This window comes from Alexandromys fortis, unplaced genomic scaffold, assembly GCF_014885135.2.
Source record: "Alexandromys fortis isolate MF-2015 unplaced genomic scaffold, M_Fortis_MF-2015_v1.1 scaffold_13, whole genome shotgun sequence".
Classification (NCBI taxonomy): Eukaryota; Metazoa; Chordata; class Mammalia; order Rodentia; family Cricetidae; genus Alexandromys; species Alexandromys fortis.
Window position 1 is genome coordinate 15,867 of NW_026067908.1, and position 18,931 is coordinate 34,797.

Consider the following 18,931-nt stretch of genomic DNA (forward strand, 5'->3'; position numbering starts at 1 on the left):
ATTGCCACCACTACTCTGCTCTAGCTAGCTAGGGTGATGCCAGTAACCCCAGCACAGAGCATCCCCACTGCCATAAACCCCTGCTCTGCTGCCTGCTGATCCATGTGCTCCTGTGGGTGGCCCTCATCGAAGGCCCTGTATCCTAGCTTGATAATCATTAAATTTTCAAATTCTTAAAGATTGACACACCTTCTGCCATTGAATCTCAGAATCTCTTGTCTCTCAGCCTTCTTTGTTTTCTGCCTGCTCTGCTTGCTCCCTCTTGCCATTAGACTCAGTTTTTGAGGAATTCAGGTGTTGTGAAATATTTTTTTTGTACACTGTGAAGATGTGTTGCTTTCATTGGTTTAATAAAGAGCTAAAGGTCCAATAGCTAGGCAGGAAGAAGCTAGGCGAGACATGCAGACAGGGAGAGAGAACTTTGGGATGAAGAGGGTGGAGTCAACGGGAGACACTGGGAGAAGCAAGATGAGCATACTGTGCTGAGGAAAGGTACCAAGCTATGTGATAGAATGTAGATAAGAAATGTGGGTTAATTTAAGTTCTAAGAGCTAATAAGTAATAAGCCTAAGCTATTGGCTAAGCATTTATAATTAATAAGTCTCTGTGTGGTTATTGGGGAGCTGGCTGGCAGGACAGAAAATTCTGCCTACATTCAGTTATTTTCTAGATATGGACAATATTAAGATTTTTTTATGCTGTTCTACTTTTTTAAAACATCTGGTCTGCAGTTGTGTTATGGCCCTCCTTCTTTCAACCCAAGCATTCTTATTTAAAAGTTCCTTCCAAAATCTCCATCCTAGGTCAGAGGGTCATCTGACAAGCAAAGAGAGAGCAAAGCAGAAAAGCCCGGGAAAAGGAACTATATATAAGACTATTGTGCAAACTTTCTGCACCTCGATATTTGGGAACTCATTGGGTATGGTTTTAAAAAATTGTGAAGAGCTCCCAAGGTCCCAATGAGGAGCAGAAGGAGGGAGAACATGAGCAAGGAAGTCAGGACCGTGATGGGCCACCCATCCACTGAGACAGTGGGGCTGATCTATTGGGAGCTCACCAAGGCCAGCTGGACTGGAACTGAAAAAGTATGGGATAAAACCGGACTCTCTGAACATGGCGGACAATGAGGGCTGCTGAGAAGCCAAGGACAATGGCACTGGGTTTTGATCCTACTTCATGTACTGGCTTTGTGGGAGCCTAGCCAGTTTGGATGCTTACCTTCCTAGACCTGGATGAAGGGGGGAGGACCTTGGACTTTCCAAAGTTCAGGGAACCCTGACTGATCTTCAGAATGGAGAGGGAAAGGGAGAGGAGTGGGAGGAGGGGGAGAGGAGTGGGAGGAGGGAGAGGAAAATGGGAGGCTGGGGGGAGGAGGCGGAAATTTTTTTTCAATAAAAAAATTAAAAATAAAATAAAATAAATAAAAAATTGTGAAGTCTGCACCAAAAATTAACTTGAAACTTGTAGCAAAAGGACTGATAGTTAAAAATATACCATGTGCTATGTATGGAACTGATGGAGGTGGGTCTTGTATCTTATCTGTTGATTTCATTGGTTAATAATAAAGAAACTGCCTCGGCCCTCATAGGACAGAAAATTAGGTAGGCGGAGTAGACAGAGGAGAATGCTGGGAAAAAGAAGCTGAGTGAGTGAGTCGCCATGATGCTCCCACTCCAGACAGACGCAGGTTAAGATCCTCTCTGGTAAGCCAGCTCATGGGCTACACAGAATATTAGAAATGGGTTAGAACAATATGTAAGAGCTAGCCAATAAGAAACTGGACCTAGCCGGGCCAGGCAGTGTTTGAAAGAATACAGTTTCCGTGTAATTATTTCTGGGTATAAACTAGCCATGCGGGCGGCCAGGTGCCGGGGACGCAGCCCNTCTAATGATGTGTGTAAGCACCCCAAGGTGCACTTACCAGGAAGATTCTAGCCTTCGTCCATCCTGGGAGAGTGTAGCATGGCAAGCATGGCGGCTCTGCTCCAGAGCAGAGCTGTCCGGTCTCTCCGGGAGCAGAGCAGAGTCTGACCTCACTTCCTCTTCCGCCCAGAATTCTATTCTGTTTACTCCTCCCATCTATGTTCCAAGCCATGAGGCCAAGCAGCTGGTTTATTATAACTTAACCAATGAAATCAACAGATTGATATATGACACTCCCACATCAGAAATGGGTTAGAACAATATGTAAGAGCTAGCCAATAAGAAGCTGGAACTAGCCGGGCCAGGCAGTGTTTGAAAGAATACAGTTTCCGTGTAATTATTTCGGGCATAACCTAGCCATGCGGGCGGCGGGGTACTGGGGACGCAGCCCCGCCGCTCCTAATTCAACATGGAACTTGGACTGAACTCTTGCTTATGCTTTTTGAAGAAAAAGGAGTTGCCTGCCTGATAGGCTCACCTTGGTATAAATAACAACCATGTGGCTTTCTACCAACTTGGCTGATGACTTATTTCATCAAGATGGAAGCAACCATGAGCAACCCATGAGGCTAACAGCTATCTTTACTAAGGTCAAAGAGAGGACATGTCAAGAGGACTTGGTTGATATGACCATGTGGTATAAAATCACTCAGGCAACCCCCCCCCACTACCACCAAATCAAAAGAATCTGGGCCAGAAAGGAAAAGAATAGACTGAGGCCTCTAACCAGTATCAATCTCTTTACCTTGGTCCCCAGGAATCACCATCCTCTTAACTGCAATAACAGGACCCCTCCTTCCTTTGCTTCTGAGTATTACCATAGACCCTTGTATCATAAATTGGTTATAAATATATATATATATTATATTTACAAAGATATTAACTTTACAAACCCTGCCAGCTCAACCTTTACCCAACATGTATGTGAATCAATGATTTGGTTCATAAGAGCCAGAGCCAGCAGGGAATGTAGCAGCTAAAGTGACTCCATTTTTGACCAAAGCAACCATCTTAGAGGCCTGAGGCCAGCCCTGTCAGCAATTTCAGTCTATTAAACTAATGTTCAACCAGGAATGTTGACCATTAACAAATCCCATTACTCCTTCCTCACAATGCATAACTATTGTGAGATGATAAACTAACTGTTTATTTAGTTTCTGTAAACTCAATTAATTGCCTCTGGACAAAGACCTGGGATGTTTTCTCACACCTGCAAAAGTGCATGTCTATAGAAATGAAGTAGTTGTATGACTGTGGCTTTGGCTTTAAAAAACCTTCTCCCAGAAATGGTGCTACCCCTTGCTCATCACTGCAAGGGGTGAACTAGCCAGGTCAATGCTGAAGAGGTCACCCTGGTGGCAAAAACAGGGGAGAGCTGGCAGACTGACCAATCCGGCTACTATCCAAGCCCAGAACAGGGTTATGTGCTAGCCCACCCCAACATCCACCCCATCTGTGATCTCCTGGAGTACAAGAAGAGGCGAGGGTTGTCAGTCCTGCAGATCCAGGGCTGCAGGCTCTCTATGACATAGGACAGCAAAGGGATGTCCAGGAAGAGTCGCATTGAGGGCCCAGCAACGATGATGTAGCAGAGACCAGTGCCTTGAACCAGACCACTGATTCTTTGAGATGAATGCCTGCATGTAAAAGTGTATGGATAAAGGGGTTGACTGCATAACTCACTGTATTGCAATGCAGCTTCCGTCACAAGACTTCTTTTCTTCTCTGAAATTTTATTTTGCTTTATTTTGTGGGGGTGGGGGAAGGTTGATGGGTGAGATAAGGAGACATGATGTGGAGATATGATGTGAAAGACAGAAAGAATAAATAAAAAGTTTTTAAAAATAAAACAAAACGAAACAAAAGACTTTTCCCAGCTTCAGTCAGGGCAGCAGACTCCAATTAGACCAAGGAGGTTGCAATCAGTTACAGCTTAAATAAGATTTCACTAATTAAAACAGGATAAAGTTTATGCTGTCTTCCAGTATTCTCCTGATGTAAGTGGGTCTTCTGTCTATGTGTTACTTTCATTGGTTAATAAAGAGACTGCCTTGGCCTTTTGATAAGGCAAAAAATTAGGTAGGCAGAGTAGACAGAACAGAATGCTGGGAGGAAGAAGGCAGTGAGGCAGACGCCATGATTCTTCAACCCGAGTTGGATGTAGGCTAGAATCTTTCCCGGTAAGCCACCACCTCGTGGGGTTACACAGATTATTAGAAATGGGTTAATCAAGATGTGAGAATTAGCCAAGAAGAGGATAGATATAATGGGCCAAGCAGTGTTTAAATGAATACAATTTGTGTGTTGTTATTTCGGGTGTAAAGCTAGCTGTGCGGGAACTGGGCGGGATGGAAAGCAGGCCTGCTTGCCTCATCACTACATTCTCCAACTCCACAACAACAATACTCTGTGAAAGAGCGAGCAGGCTCATCTTGGGTTCCTGCCCTGAATTTCCTCAGTGACAGACTTTAGCCTGTGAAGGGAAATAAACTTGTTCTCCCTAAATTGCTTTTCATCGTGATACTTGTCATAGCAACAGAATGATAGGTGAAAAGGAGGAAGGTTTTATCTTTGCTTGTGGTTTAGGGTGTTAGTCCATCATGGCCTTAGGGCCATGGCGGTTCCATCTCTAGTAACAGAAGCTAGTGGTAAGGCTTGTTTCATGCCAGACTGGGTCATGTCAGTGCCTAAAAGTGCTGCCACCAGGGCCACACCAATCTGAGCAGCCTGTGCTGCCACCTGGGGTCATGGTATTGTTAGAGCCAGGGCTGCTGTCAAGGGAAATGTCTGTAATCCTACCATAGCCAGGGTTTGAGCTGACTTTCTTTGCTTTATATTTAAAAAACCACCTATGAGTGAGTACAGGTGATAATTGTCTTTCTGTGTCTGGGTTACCTCACTCAAAATAATGTTTTCTAGATCCATCCATTTTCCTGCAAAAATCAAGCTGTTGTTATTTTTTTCTGCCGTGTAGTACTCCATTGTGTAAATGTACCACACTTTTCTGATCCATTCTTCGATCGAGGGACATTTAGGTTGTTTCCAGGATCTGGATATGACAAACAAAGCTGCTATGAACATGAATGAGCACATGTCCTTGTGGCACGATTGAGCATCCTTTGGATATATACCCAAAAGTGGTATTACTGGGAGTTTCTTTCCATTTAGTTTGATGTTGGCTGTTGGCTTGCTGTGTATTGCCTTAATTATGTTTAGGTGTGTCCCTTGTATCCCTACTCTCTCCAAGACCTTTATTATGAAGGGATGTTGTATTTTGTCAAACGCTTTTTATTTTTAATTTTTGGGTTTTTGAGATAGGGTTTCTCTGTGTATCTTTGGCTGTCCTAGAACTCACTCTGTAGACCAGGCTGCCCTTGAACTCACAGAGATCTGCCTGCCTCTGCCTCCCAAGTGCGAGATTAAAGGTGTCTGCCACCACAGTATTACAAGTTCACCTGCAAGACAGTCTAAAACTTCAAATATATTGTGGGCCTTGTGGCTAGAAAGCTGCCATCTCCAAATTATACTGGTGCCCTTTGCTCTTTATGAGGAGTTTATTCTCTCTCTCTCTCTCTCTCTCTCTCTCTCTCTCTCTCTCTCTCACACACACACACACACACACACACACACACCCCACTGGTCTGTAAGTCACAGATGCTATGTGATGGTGAACTAATTGCTCCCTTACTTCAAACTCTCTTACAAGTATTGTAGGAGATGGAGGGGAAACTGTGGTTGGTATGTATTACACGAGAGAAGAACAAAAAAATCTGTAGCTTTCTTTATTATTAAATAAGTACTTAATGTGATATAAATCAGGAAACTGTCACTCATGCCTTTTTTTAAACACCTAGAAATAAACCTAGACAAAGAGGTGAAAGACCTACCCGTACATTGAAAACTTTACAATGCAGACAGAACAGTGAAGGCCAAGAACTCTGTTGCCTTCCTTTTTTAACTTTTAAATTATTTTATTAGCATGAGTGTTTTGCTGGCATATATGTCTATGTACCACTTGGACGCAGGACTTTCGGAAGCCAGAAGAAGGTGTCCCTTGGAACAGGAGTTACAGACGATTGTGAGTGGTCATGTGGATGCTACGAATTAAACCAAGGTCCTCTGGAAAAGCAGCCAGTGCACTTAACTGTTGAGCATCTCTCCAGTCATAACTAAAAATTATGGCTAATCCCAGAGTTATGAGAACCCTGAAAAAGTAAAAGGAAATATTTCTCAGCCTTAACATTGCCTTCTGTTCTCAACTCCAGGTATTTTGTCCTCTTATAATTTCAGTGGTTTAATTTCCATCCATTTGACTCTGGTAGTCTCTCTGTAGGCATTTCATCCTTCTCCAAGTTTGCACTGAATTTTACCTGACACAGCCATGTTTTCCTGGCCTTTAAGGAGGTCAACAGTATAAAGAAAACACTGTTAATAAGAGACCAGAAAAAAATGGACCCTGTCTCCATTAGGGAATTTCACAGACATGGTGCAGAAATCTGAAAGAAAATCCATAGAAATCTTTAACTTGATACACCACTGAGCTGAAGCCCGGTGCCCATGACTCGGCCTTTGATCGGGACTGAACTATGATCATCTAGAAGGGCTGTTATTTACATGGCAAAGATTACACAACTGGAAATTTTGTGCACATTGGCTCACAGTAATCTCCCAAAACTGCATACCAGCTAACATAAACTATGCGCTTTTGCATGACATCAATTACATGTCAGGAACCTTCAAAAGCTGAGGCTCATCTTAATTGAAAAAGACTTCCCAAATGGAGTTTGCTACCACCTAACCCACTGTTCTACACTGTAAGTAGTCCTCCGGTGACCACCCAGCCTGCTCCCCTCTTGCAGTATACTCAAAAAAAGATGTTCTTCCTATTCTGGTCTGAAGGGTGAATTTTCTACTGTAGAAGCTAAGTCACCTTGTGTTCACAATAGATTTGAAGCAAAAGATATGTCTCTGGTCATATACACTCTGTAATAGTTAATCTTTATTGTCAACTTGACTAGGATGAGAGATACTTAAATTAGCCTTCTGTGTCCTTCATATCAGGAGTTTTACACATTTGGTGCAGCCTTTGGTTTTCCTTTCTTTTTGGAGTATGGATTTTCAGGATTAGATTTTGTAATGTAAATTAGCCATGTGTTTACTTTTTTGATTATCAACTATTTTAAAGAATAGCTTTCACTTCCCTCAGTATCAAGTCATTTTCTTTTAGCCATTTGATTAAAGTGTAATTACATCACCTCCCTCTCCTCCCTCCAGCACCTCTTATGCCCCACCCACTTTTTCTTACATTATTTGTTATATATACATGTGAATAAATATATAAATACAATCCACTGAGTCCATTGAGTCTTTCTTACACACACCCACACAACCATATACATACATATGTGTTTGTTGTCCATTGTTTTCTTACTCTTAGCCATTTTGACTAAGGTAACATGAAATCTCAATATAGTTTTCATTTTAATTTCCTGAATTGCTAAGGATGGCGAACACTTTTTTCAGATATGCCTTAGCTGTTTTTATTTCTTCTTTTAGGAACTGGGTTGTTTCTTTCATTGACTCTTCTATCTTCAGCTTTTTTGTATATTCTGGATATTGTTTCTCTGTCAGATGTATAGCTAGCAAAGATTCTCTTCCAGTCTCTGGGCTTCCCCTGGACTTGACTGATTATTTCCCTAGTTTTACATAAGCTTTTTAGTTTTATGGGGGCCCATTTGTTAATTGCTGGCCCTAATTCCTGAGCAAATGGAGTCCTGTTTTTTAAAAAGTCCTTTTCTATACCTACATCTTATAGGGTATTTCCTATGTTTTCCTCTAGCAATTTTAGCATTTCAGATTTCACTTGAGGTCTTTGATGAATTTACAGTTGATTTTTGTGAAGAGTGATAGATATGGGTCTAATTCTATTCTTTCATGTGTGGCCACCATCTTTTCTACTTAATTACAAGTAGGCCACTCTAACAAACTACAGACATATTTGCATACACCTTGAACTACTACTACTTTACTGACTCCTTGCTGTTGAAACTCTAGGTGTGAAAGTTCACAGTCCATTGTAGGAAGCTAGGCACCAATGAGTGTCAACTCTCACTTTTTTTTTTGTTTTTGTTCTCACACCACAAGTTTTTGTGGCAAAACAATATTTACGGTTGTTGCTTTCTCAGTTACTGAGGGTCAAGGATTTTCACTAACCTGTCCCTTGGCATGCACAATGAAAAACCAGCATGAGTCAGGTAAGTATAGTTCAAAGGTTTGCTGCAAAAATTTACAAGACCCGAGTGGTTCATGGTTAATAAATTTTAATAAACACACAGGTAGTTAGAAGAAATATTTTTCCGAATGAATAATTGTTTAAATTCTATAATGCTTAACTAACAGAACAGAATTTTCAGGAAGCCAGTTTTCATCACAAACCTGTGGCTGAGCACTCTTAGATAACAGCTACACGTTATGATGGAGTTTTAGAATCGTTTGATTTCTAGCTAGAAATATTTGACATTCATTGATTATACTGAATTTCATATCAGTACATTTTAAAGTTTAATTGTCATTGCATAATTAAGGTATTTAAAAACTGTGCCAAATTCTGTGCTGACGTGGTGACACGGAAGTGCAGGACTCTGCCCAGCGCTCAGTGACAAAACCAGAAGGATGCTTTACAGAAACAGACACAGGGGAAGAAAGATATTCTTCATTCTTTTTGGTCTCTCGTTCGCTCATCGGGTAGTTTGTGAAATATACCACTTTCCTGACATTGTCTTAGCCCTTGAATATAACACTGATGGCGCCTTGGACTTGAGAGAGGCATGGGGAAGGCCAGCTGATCCTTGGCCTGAGATTTGAGGGCATGTAGGCAGATGGGGAGGGGAAGGCATTGTCAACTACCTCAATCACTTCAAAAATGTAAGTTGAGATAGAAAGCTTCCTGGGAACGTAAGAAGTGGGAAGCAGCAGCCATTAACAGAATCTGAGTGAAGCTGAGACATCCAGATGCTGATGAAGAAGAGAAGAGGGTCCGTGTGAAGGGAGTGGACCATGAAGAACAAAGCAATCTGTATGAGACATGAAGTTGACATGCAGGTACAAGCTTGTGAATGATTCATGCAGTCAAGCTATGTCTTTCAGAGCCCTGACCCTGAATTAGAGATTATTCATGCTTGTAAGGATGTAAGATCTGTGTAGTGGGAATGAGGGTGGGTCAGGAAAGTATGGCCCAAGGACTGGTTAAAAGGTTTGTTCTGGGCTCCTGGTGTGCCCAACTCAGGACTACGGGTCAGGAGCTAATTCTTGCCTGATTCAAACACGGCTTGTGATGGTTCTTCTTGGCTGTCAACTTGAATACAGCTGGAATTAACTAAGACACAAAAATTGGGGCCACACCTGTGAGGGATTTCTGCTTAATTCTAAGTAGGAAGCTCCACTTCTGATCTGGGTCTTTGAGGCAGGAAGACATGCCTTTAATCCAGATTTTTTTGATCTGAGAAAAGACATGCCTTTAATCTGGATCATTTGAGCTGGGAATTCCCACCTCTAACCTGGGCCACACCTTCTGCTAGAAGCCTTTATAAGGACACAGAAGAAGGAAGCTTGTTCTTAACTGCTTGCTCTCACCTTGCTAGCAAGTCCATTCCTTCACTGTAATAAAGAGCCTACATCTTTGGGCACCCAGTGTATACTGCAGAGCAGCTGAGACATCCAGTCTCATGGATTGAGCAACTACTGGATGCTTAAACCTTCCATTTATAGGCAGCCACTGCTGGATTAGCTGAACCACAGCCTTAATTCATTCCAATAAACCATATAGAGAAGGGGAGGGAGAGAGGATGGGAGGAAGGGAGGGAGGGAGGGAGGGAGGGAGGGAGGGAGAGATTTATTCTATAAATTGTTACCCTGACTAATACAGGTCTTGAGCTTACTTCTTTTGCTGCCTTTATTTGACCTACAGGGAAATAATTTGCCATGAGTGAACTGAGGGAGCCATTGCCCTGACCCTGCTCACCTTGAGCTACTGCAGATCCCGCCAGGATCCCTATTCTTATGGTACGACTATTTTTTTTATTCAATAATGGGATCCACCTGTGTCTCACAAGGTTCCTATACCCTTGATAGAGAGGCTCACTGCGTCTGCTATCTGCCGTTCTGTCTTCCTGCAGCCTGCTCCCATTCCCTGACTGTGCCGACATCTGAATTTTATCTGCCTAGCTGTTGTGGAGTCTGCCGTTTCCTATCCGTTTACCCTCTTCCTTATCCATCTCCCTCATGACTCTGTCTACCTGTCTCCTTCCTGCCTTTATCTCTGACTTTCCGCCCAACTCTTCCTCTGCCTTCTTCCTCCGCCCCAGGACTTTTCTTCTTTGACTGCATGACTCAGCCTAAGCTTCGTAGTTCTAGCAAACACAAATTACCATAAACTCACTGGTTTTGAGTGACACAGATGTATTCTTTTGAGTCCTGGTGACCAGGACTTTGAAACAGGTTTCACCAAGACGTAATGGTATCCCATCTCTGGGATCAGAACTCCACAGCATTTCTTGGGGACCCTGTGAAGAGATATGGAGATGGTGGCTATGTGTCCCTTGTTCCCAGGGTGATAGATTCCCAGGGCAAGGACTCCTAAAGCACCCCAGAACCTGGTGGGGTCCAGAAACCAGTTCAGGAAGCACCAGTCATCAGATTGGTAAGAACCCAGTTCCACGATGATTCGTTTGGGTGGACCTGCTCCTAAGAGCAGAGGGGAGCCTACTGCAGCCTCAGGACTTGCATGGATGAAGCCTGAGACCAATCTGAAGTTCTACAGTGACTTAAGGTACTGGCAACAGGCTAGAAATGCGGTCTGATGCATGAGATGGATGGCGAGAGAGTTCACAGAGAGGCCGATGATGCAAGTACTGATTCCTAAACCTGGCTTTTCTGGTGATCCTGGCGTGGTCTCGGGGTAGCACTATGATGGTCCTAAGATCTGAGGAGCCTGTAACAGACAAGTGAAAGTTGAGCCCTTTCCCCTCCCCTCCTTATCATTATACAAAAGTTATAACTGTTGGGGGGTGTCTTTGCCACTGCTAAACAAGTGGGTGAGGGATATATAATTGCCATAGGAAAGAGGAGGATATAGTATCTTTAAGTTAAAAATGCATACTACTGGTAACAGACCATACCTTTTGAAAGCTAGAGGCCTCTCCACTTCTGGCTGCTACTATTGGTAGTACATTTATAAACAATAATTAGGGAATTTGGGTGTTGTTGTCTAGTTATTTGAACAGAAAAGTGGAAATGGTGTGGGAAGTCCTTCTGTCTATGTGTTGCTTTTACTATTTAATGAATAAAGCTGTTTTGGCCAGTGGCTTAGCAGAATAAGACAAGGTGTGAATTCCAAGCAGATAGAGGAGTAAAGAAGGCAGAGTCAGGGAGACACCATGTAGCTGCCTGCAGAAGACAGATGCACAGCCTCGTGGCAATACACAGGTTAACAAAAATGAGTTAATTTAAAGTATAAGAGTTAGCCAGAAATACACTTAAGCTATTGGCCAAACAGTATTGCAATTAATATAGTTTCAGTGTGATTATTTTAAGTCTGGGCAGACAGGAAAAGAACAAGGGACCTCCATCAACAGAGGCCTGTTCTTTTCTGAAGAGGAAATGGAGATGACTGGGCCTGCGGGAGAGGAAAGGGGAGGGGAGGAGCTAGAAAGAGTGGAGGAAGGAGAAACTGTGATTAGGATGTATTGTATGAGAGAAGAATCTTGACTGAACGTGCCACATTCAAAGGGCCTGAGGTTCACAGGATTGTAACAGAATGGATGAGAGCTTCAGCATTGCTTATCCCATCAAGCAGGGAATTTTTGAGTCAGTCTCTCTCGTTCTGACTTCCCAATCACCAATCTGTTGTGTATTCTCCCCACCCACCTGAAGAATTTTCAGTCTTGCCTAAGGCTATTAGTGACCTGAGCAATGTACAGAGTTCCAGTGTGATGAAACCCTTTCAGCAAAACTCCTTCTATAAAGCTGACCTCCGAAGACTATAGACCAGCTCTGCCTGCCAGACTGTTCATAAATACACTAATATTTTTCTCCTTCTTCTGTCCCATGTCCTTTAAACAAAATCAGCCCAGACAAAATAGACAAGACTCTTCATGTAGAGCCAGTCTCTCTTGCTCTCCTGAGAGATTTAGGATATACTCATTTTGAATATTTTCCTAAAACAAGTATTGGTGGTGGGGATGGTGCTAGGATGTCAGAAAGCCTGAGGTTGGTTACCCCTGGCATAAATCAAACAGTTTTGTTTGGAACGTATTTCAACATCTCAAGCAAAGTCTACACTGGCAATAGGTCAGAGGGGAGACAAGTGCTAGACATCAATCCTAAACCACTATATGCCCACATGCTTCCTGAACTAAATAGAGCTTGAGGTTAGAAGGTTAGGGGGGTGTTTTGGGGGTTACAGTGACTTCTATCCTTGTCTCCTAATCATTTTCAAGCTGCAGACAGAGTGATCAAGGCGAGGAAGGCTCAGCTGCAGGATGGAGGATGACTGGAGAAACTTGGAGGAAAGAGGTGCTTGGACTTTCTGAACATCCTTCTATTTCTGGAGTGAGTGGGTGGGGCTGAGGCCCAAGACTCTGCATAGGAGTAAAGGGAGGGACACAGACTGCTCATCTCATGAAAAATTGTGTGGTGAGATGAACAGTTTCATTTCAGGGGTTGCGACACCACAGTCCGCATCTCCTGGGTCTTCAATGCTTTGGCCACACATCCTGACCACTATGAGACACAAGGAGAAGTTCCAGCATTTTCCTGAGTGTGGAACCCCATCACATTGTGAGAGAGAGCCCAAAAAGAAGAGAATCCTGACTTTGGATAGACTCTCTGGTTCTGTTGGGCTCAGCTTGTTCTTCAGGCTGATCTTCATTCCAGAGACCACTTGGACCAGTTATCCTACACCATCATGTGCATCAGGGAAGCCCTGAGAATCTACCCACCTGCCAAGCTGTGGGCAGAGAGGTTGACACCCCTGTCATCTTTCCTGATGGATGTTCTTGTCACCTTTCCTGATGAGCGTTCCTGCCACCTGTCCTGATGGATATTCTTGTCACCTTTGCTGATGGGTATTCCCATCACGTTTGTTGGTGGGTGTTCCTGTCACCTTTCCTGAGAGTGCTTCTGTCACCTTTCCTGGTGGGCAGTCCTTGCCTAAGTTGAGCCCCAAACCTCGATACCTGTAGATAAAAGATAATAAGAAGTCTTTTTGGATTCCCTGAGAGTGGAGGACAGACAGAATATCTAGATAGATGCTATAGACATTGTGGTTCCTTTCTGAAGACATGACAACTGAATTGATCAGGAAGTTCTGTGCCATAAATCAAAGGTGTTTTGCTCTGAGGTATCTTTTGGCTGACATTAGAGACCAGCTGATGATCAGAACTGAACCCCTTTCTAGAATGAGATCCTTCACCTACCGTTGGATCTGGTCCCTGCCTTGCCATGTGCTGACTGTATGGATACAGACATGTCACTCATCATCTCTAACATTCTGGTGCTTTTTCTGAATAATGAATCCAAGTGTCTCTCTAAAGGTTGGTTCTGGGCACCTAGGGAAGTAGTTTTTATCCTCCGAGACTAGTAGAAGGCATTAGAGACATGTGAATAGTAGTCACTCAAGAGACTTTGCATTGGTTCTCCAGTAACTTCCTGCTCCTCATTGCTTGGAGGAACTATGCCACTGTGGAGGAAACTGTTTCCTATGTTTGGAATACTGCCAGTGACTCAGTTGCCTTTCTGTTCCCTGCAAGCCAAGATGCAGTCAACACAACACCTGCCTGCATGCCACCATGCTCCCTGCCATGATAATAATGGACTGAATGCTGAAACTGTAAGCAAGCCACCCCAATTAAGTATTTTCCTTATAAGAGTTTTCATGGTTGTGGTGTCTTTCACAGCAATAGAAACCCTAACTAAGACTGGAGGAATCTCAAATGACTGAGAACATCCTTAACCATCAGGGGAATGCAAATCAAAACTACTTTGAGATTCCATCTTACACCTTCAGAATGGCTAAGATCAATAATACAAGTGACAGCTCCTTGGTCAAAGATGTAGAAAAGGGGGAACACTCCTTCATTGTTGATGGGAGTGCAAACTTGTACAACCAGTATGGAAATCAATATGGCAGTTCCTTAGAAAATTGGTAATCAATACACCTCAAGATCCAGCTATACCACTCTTGGCCATGTACCCAAAGGATGCTCCATCCTATTACAAGGACACTTGTTTGGCTATGTCCATTGTGACTTCATGAATAAAAGCCAGAAATTAAAAACAACCTAGATGTTCCTTAACTGAGGACTGGATAAAAAAATTATGAGCCATTTACACAATGGAATATTAGCTACTAAAAAATGACATCACAAAATTTGCAGACAAATGGACAGAACTAGAAAAATATCACCCTGAGTGAGGTAACACAGATGGAGAAAGACAAATGTGGTGTGTATTCACTCATAAGTGGGTAGTAGCTATTAAGTAAATGATAGTCAAGCTACAATCCACAGACCCAGAGAGGTTGGATAAAGAGGTTAGATAAGAGGGAAATGTAGATCTCCTTGGGACGGGGAAATAGAGTAGATTTAGTGGGTGGACTGGGGACAGGAGTAGGAGGGATCAGAGGTTGGTATGGGGAAAGATAGAACGAAAGAGTACAAGGAGAGACAACTGGAATTGGGGGCATTTGAGGAGTTGTGTGGAAACCTACTGCAGTGGAAACTTCCTGGAATCTAAGAGTGTGACCCTAATGAGGACTTGTAGCAACAGAAGATAGAGTCTGAACTGGCCATCTTTTGTAGCCAGGCAAGGCTTTTAGTAGTGGAACTGGGCTACATTCAGTTGAATTGTTAATCAAGGTCCCACTGAGATCCCTGAACACCCCAGGCTGATGCTAGAACAAAAAGTCTCTTCTGAAAACTGACAGTGGGGCCCCATTGCCAAAGACAACTTCCACATAGTTCATCAAACGTAGACAGGTCGAGTTGGTGTGACCTTGGAGCCTGCTTTCACCACTACATTTCAGTCTCTTTGGCACAAGAAGGTGTTCTGCATGCTATGGAGACAGAAACCTGGATACCAACCCAGCCACAAAACCTTCCACCTACAATCTTGTCTTGCATGCAAAATGTGCTGGGGCAATGGTGGCCCAGACTTGTGAGAGTGAACAACCAATGTGTGGTTTAACTTGAGGTCCAGGCCACAAGAGGGAGCCCGTGCTCTCCCTATACTGCCTAGATGGCCAGGAAACAGAGACTGGATAGCCCAACCTGCAGTAGAATCAAAGAGAACTGGGGGGGGGGGGGTGTCAATGAAATGATTCCTAATGATTTTCTGTATACTATAGATCAGTACCTTGTCTTGTCAGAAAGGCGTCCTCCAGCAGCAGATGGGAGCAGGTACAAAGACCAGACATTATACAGAGGGGAGATCTACTTTGGAGGTCACCATCAGGTCCCTCTCTTGGAGATAGGGGAACCCAGTGGAAATGAGACTGTAAGAGTCAGAGGGAATAGAGAACACCAAGAGATCATGGCCCACCAAATCAAACAAGCAGGGCTCACGTGGACTCACAAAGACTGAGACAGCAAGCCCAGGGCCTACATGGGTCTGCACCAGGTCCTTTGCATGTTACAGCTGTTAGCTTGGTGGTTTTGTGAGACTCCTAACAGTGGGGGGGGGGGGTTCTCTCGGTCTTTTGTTTTCTTTTTTGACTCTTTTCCTCCTATTGGGTTGCCTTATCTAGCCTCAATATGAGGGCTTTCACCTTGTCTTATCCTATCTTGTTTTGTCCTGTTTGATTGTTGGCTCTTGGAGGCCTGCTCTTTTCTAAAGAAGAAACTGAGGGAAATGGATCTCAGGGAGAGAAGAGATGGGGGGGATTAAAAGGAGTGGAGGGAGGGGAAACTGTGGTTGGCATGTATTGTCATTTAATTTAAAAAAAAAAAAGAACAGTCTTACAAGTACTGATAGCTTCTGTATAATAAAAAAAATTGGATAAAAATCATAAAATACTATAACAGGAAAAATTGTAAAAATAAATAAATAAATAAATAAAATAATATCCAAAGCTAAGAATAGTGACACACACAGAGGCCTGTAGTCCCCAGAATGTGGAACTTGTAACTCAAGGCCAGACTTTGGTACATAAAGTTCTATCTCAAAAGAACAAAAAGAAAAGCAAAATTAGGTCATTAATTGCAGCAGTATTCATACTGAAATTTTGAACATAAACTAAATGCCCAACAAAAAATGAATACTTCAAAATCTCATGTTCAACAAAAAGATAAATATTTCAATAAATTATGCCAAAATCAAATAGTAGAAAATTATATTCAAACAGTGCCTTCTAAATGTCTTTGACAATATAAGAAAACATTACAAACTAACTCAGATCAGTTTATCGGCTATAAGATGGTGATGTGGGAGTCCTCTCTGTGTGCTGTCATTACCATTAATGAATAAAGAAACTGCCTTGGCCTGTTGATAGGGCAGAACTTGGCTAGGCAGGGAAGACAGAATTGAATGCTACGAGAAAGAAGGGAAGAGTCAGGAAGACTCCATGGAGCCACTGGAGACAGGCGCTGGGAATTTTGCCCAGTAAGCCACTGCCACGTAGCAATAAACAGATTAATAGAAACGGGTTAATTTAAGATGTAAGAGTTAGCCAATAAGAAGTTGGAGCGAATAGGCCAAGCAGTGATTTAATTAATACGGTTTCTGTATGGTTATTTGGGTTCTGGATGGCCGGGACAAACAAGCAGGCCCTCCTCCTACAAGATGGAAAATAAATGTTGACAAGGATGTGGGGAAATTGAAATCCTCACACATTTCTGGTAAGAATCAAAAGTATTTTAACCATTCTTAACCTATTATTCTATAAGCAACCTGATTAAATTCATTGGGACACATGGAGGGATTGAAGGAATATAACTGACTGGGAAGAGGAAGATAATCAGGGGTGTGAGGGGACAAAAGAGGCTAATCAGTGTGAATATGATCAAAATATTGCACACTGTATTAACTGCTTTTCTTCTACTATGAAAAAACACCATGAGGCAATTTCCAGAAGAAAGAGTTAATTTGGGCTCATGATTCCAGAGGGTTAGATAAATGGTTAGGTTAGTCCACGGAGGCAGATAGAGCAAAGGCATGGTGGCAGAAACAGGGACCTGAGGACTCATATTTTGAACTACAAGCAAGAACCAAAGTGTGAACTGTAAATGACACAACTCTTTAAGTCTAAGTTACCTCCAATGACACACTTCCTCCTGCACGGTCACACCTCCTAAGCCTCCCCAAAGAGCACCACCAACTGGGGACCAAGCATTTTGACATTATGGGGACATTCAAACCACCATACATACATTTATTAAATTTCAGTGGTAATGAAATCTATTATTATGTATAATTAATGCATGCTAGTAAAAACTTTTTTAAAAGATAAAGTATTTGTTTGGTTTACAATTCTTCTAAGGTTTCCAGTCCCTAGATCTGGCAGTCCCAATTCTTTGCAACTCTGAAGATGATGGACACCATGGTAGGAAGGTATAGAACAAACCACTTATCTCTTCGGCCAAGGAGCAAGGAAAAGAGGATGGTACTGAGTCCCGTACTTCCCGTGAGAGCACACTTTCCTCTGACCTAAAGATCTCCCACTAGGTCCTACTTTCTAAGTCCCAAAATTGCTCCCCTGGGGGCCAAGTCTATAACAGGACACTGACATCCAATCCATAACATTTTCCACCAACCCCAAGAGCCAAGGTCCACCAAAGCTTCACATGCAAAAGAAATAAATCATTTGGCCTCTTTTAATCAGTACGATCAACTACACTATGCTGAGTCATACTTTTATACATATACAATTCATTTATTCCATCCCAACAGACCCCCCCCCCAGCATTGTTCAAAACTTCAAGCTCAATGTCTCTAGCAGGACTCAAAGCAAACTCAACTTTGAATGCCCAACAGAATCAGAAAGAAAGGGGTAATATACCTAAAGATGGTACAGGTGCAGGATAAGCATTTCCAAAGAATGGGAAAACAGGAGAGATCAGCCCAAAGCAAGACCAAAATTCAGCAGGGTTAACATGAAATTCTAAATGTCTATGCCTGGTACGCATGCTGGGTGACAGGAGCTGGGCTTTCAAACAGCTGGGCAACCGTACGGTCTCATCAATTACAGACAACACAGCCACCATCCCAGGATGGCTTTGCATACTGCTTGTCATCTTCCCTAGTGAATGCTACATGCTGCTAGCACCTCTAGCTGTCTTGGGTCCTGCTGCCGCTCTGGTTTCACTCCCACAGCTCTGCTACAAAGGGCTCTATTGAAGCCTGCCTGCAGGGCTCCAGCCCTATAGCACGCTGGCTTTGGGGAGACATTCAACATCCAAACTATAGCAAAGAGTTTGAAAGGTGGTGAAGAGCATGAGAGATTTGGGGTTTACATCCCTTGGAGGAGTAGACAGAATGATTAGAGAATGAAGCAGAGAGGTCTGAACCAATATCTTTGAGCCTCTCTCAGGCTCCCTGGTACTGTGTAAAATGTCCCTACTCACAAAAGGACATAGAATGATGCTGTGTAGAGTCATCTGTGTAGGTGCTGAAGCAGAGGGGTAATCACATGGACTGTTCAGGTATTCGTACCACCAGCAGAAGCCTGGGTCTGTCTAGATCAGCTGGTGAGTCCCCAGCCTCTGGCCCTCCAGAAAGAAAGAACTGGAAATTCACTAGTTGTCACACGCTGCTATTTATCGGTCAGCACAAGGGGACCAGAGACCTGATCAGGCAAGACATGAAACTGAGGGCAGTCAGGGCCCTGAGGATAGACCAAGGAACTCCACGGTCTCCAGCCCCATGACCATGTGTGACACAATACATCTGTCATGACTCGGGGAGAGAGCAGGGCACGGTGCTAGGGGTGCCAGCAGACTTGTCAACAGAAGATTCC

The 18,931-nt window shown here is 43.1% G+C and overlaps 1 long non-coding RNA gene across 3 annotated transcripts; it reads left to right on the forward strand.

Moving 5' to 3' along the window:
- The first annotated feature begins 6,630 nt into the window (after positions 1-6,630).
- On the forward strand, positions 6,631-15,274 carry LOC126497869 (uncharacterized). 3 transcript variants are annotated; one of them, XR_007590707.1, is made up of 5 exons: positions 6,631-6,737; positions 9,890-9,984; positions 10,531-10,750; positions 12,420-12,531; positions 12,640-15,274. It is a non-coding gene; the product is annotated as an uncharacterized lncRNA (long non-coding RNA). The 3 variants fall into 3 exon arrangements; XR_007590706.1 differs by having other exon boundaries at positions 10,531-10,621; XR_007590708.1 differs by lacking the exon at positions 6,631-6,737 and adding an exon at positions 8,694-9,024 and having other exon boundaries at positions 10,531-10,621.
- Positions 15,275-18,931: the final 3,657 nt, after the last annotated feature.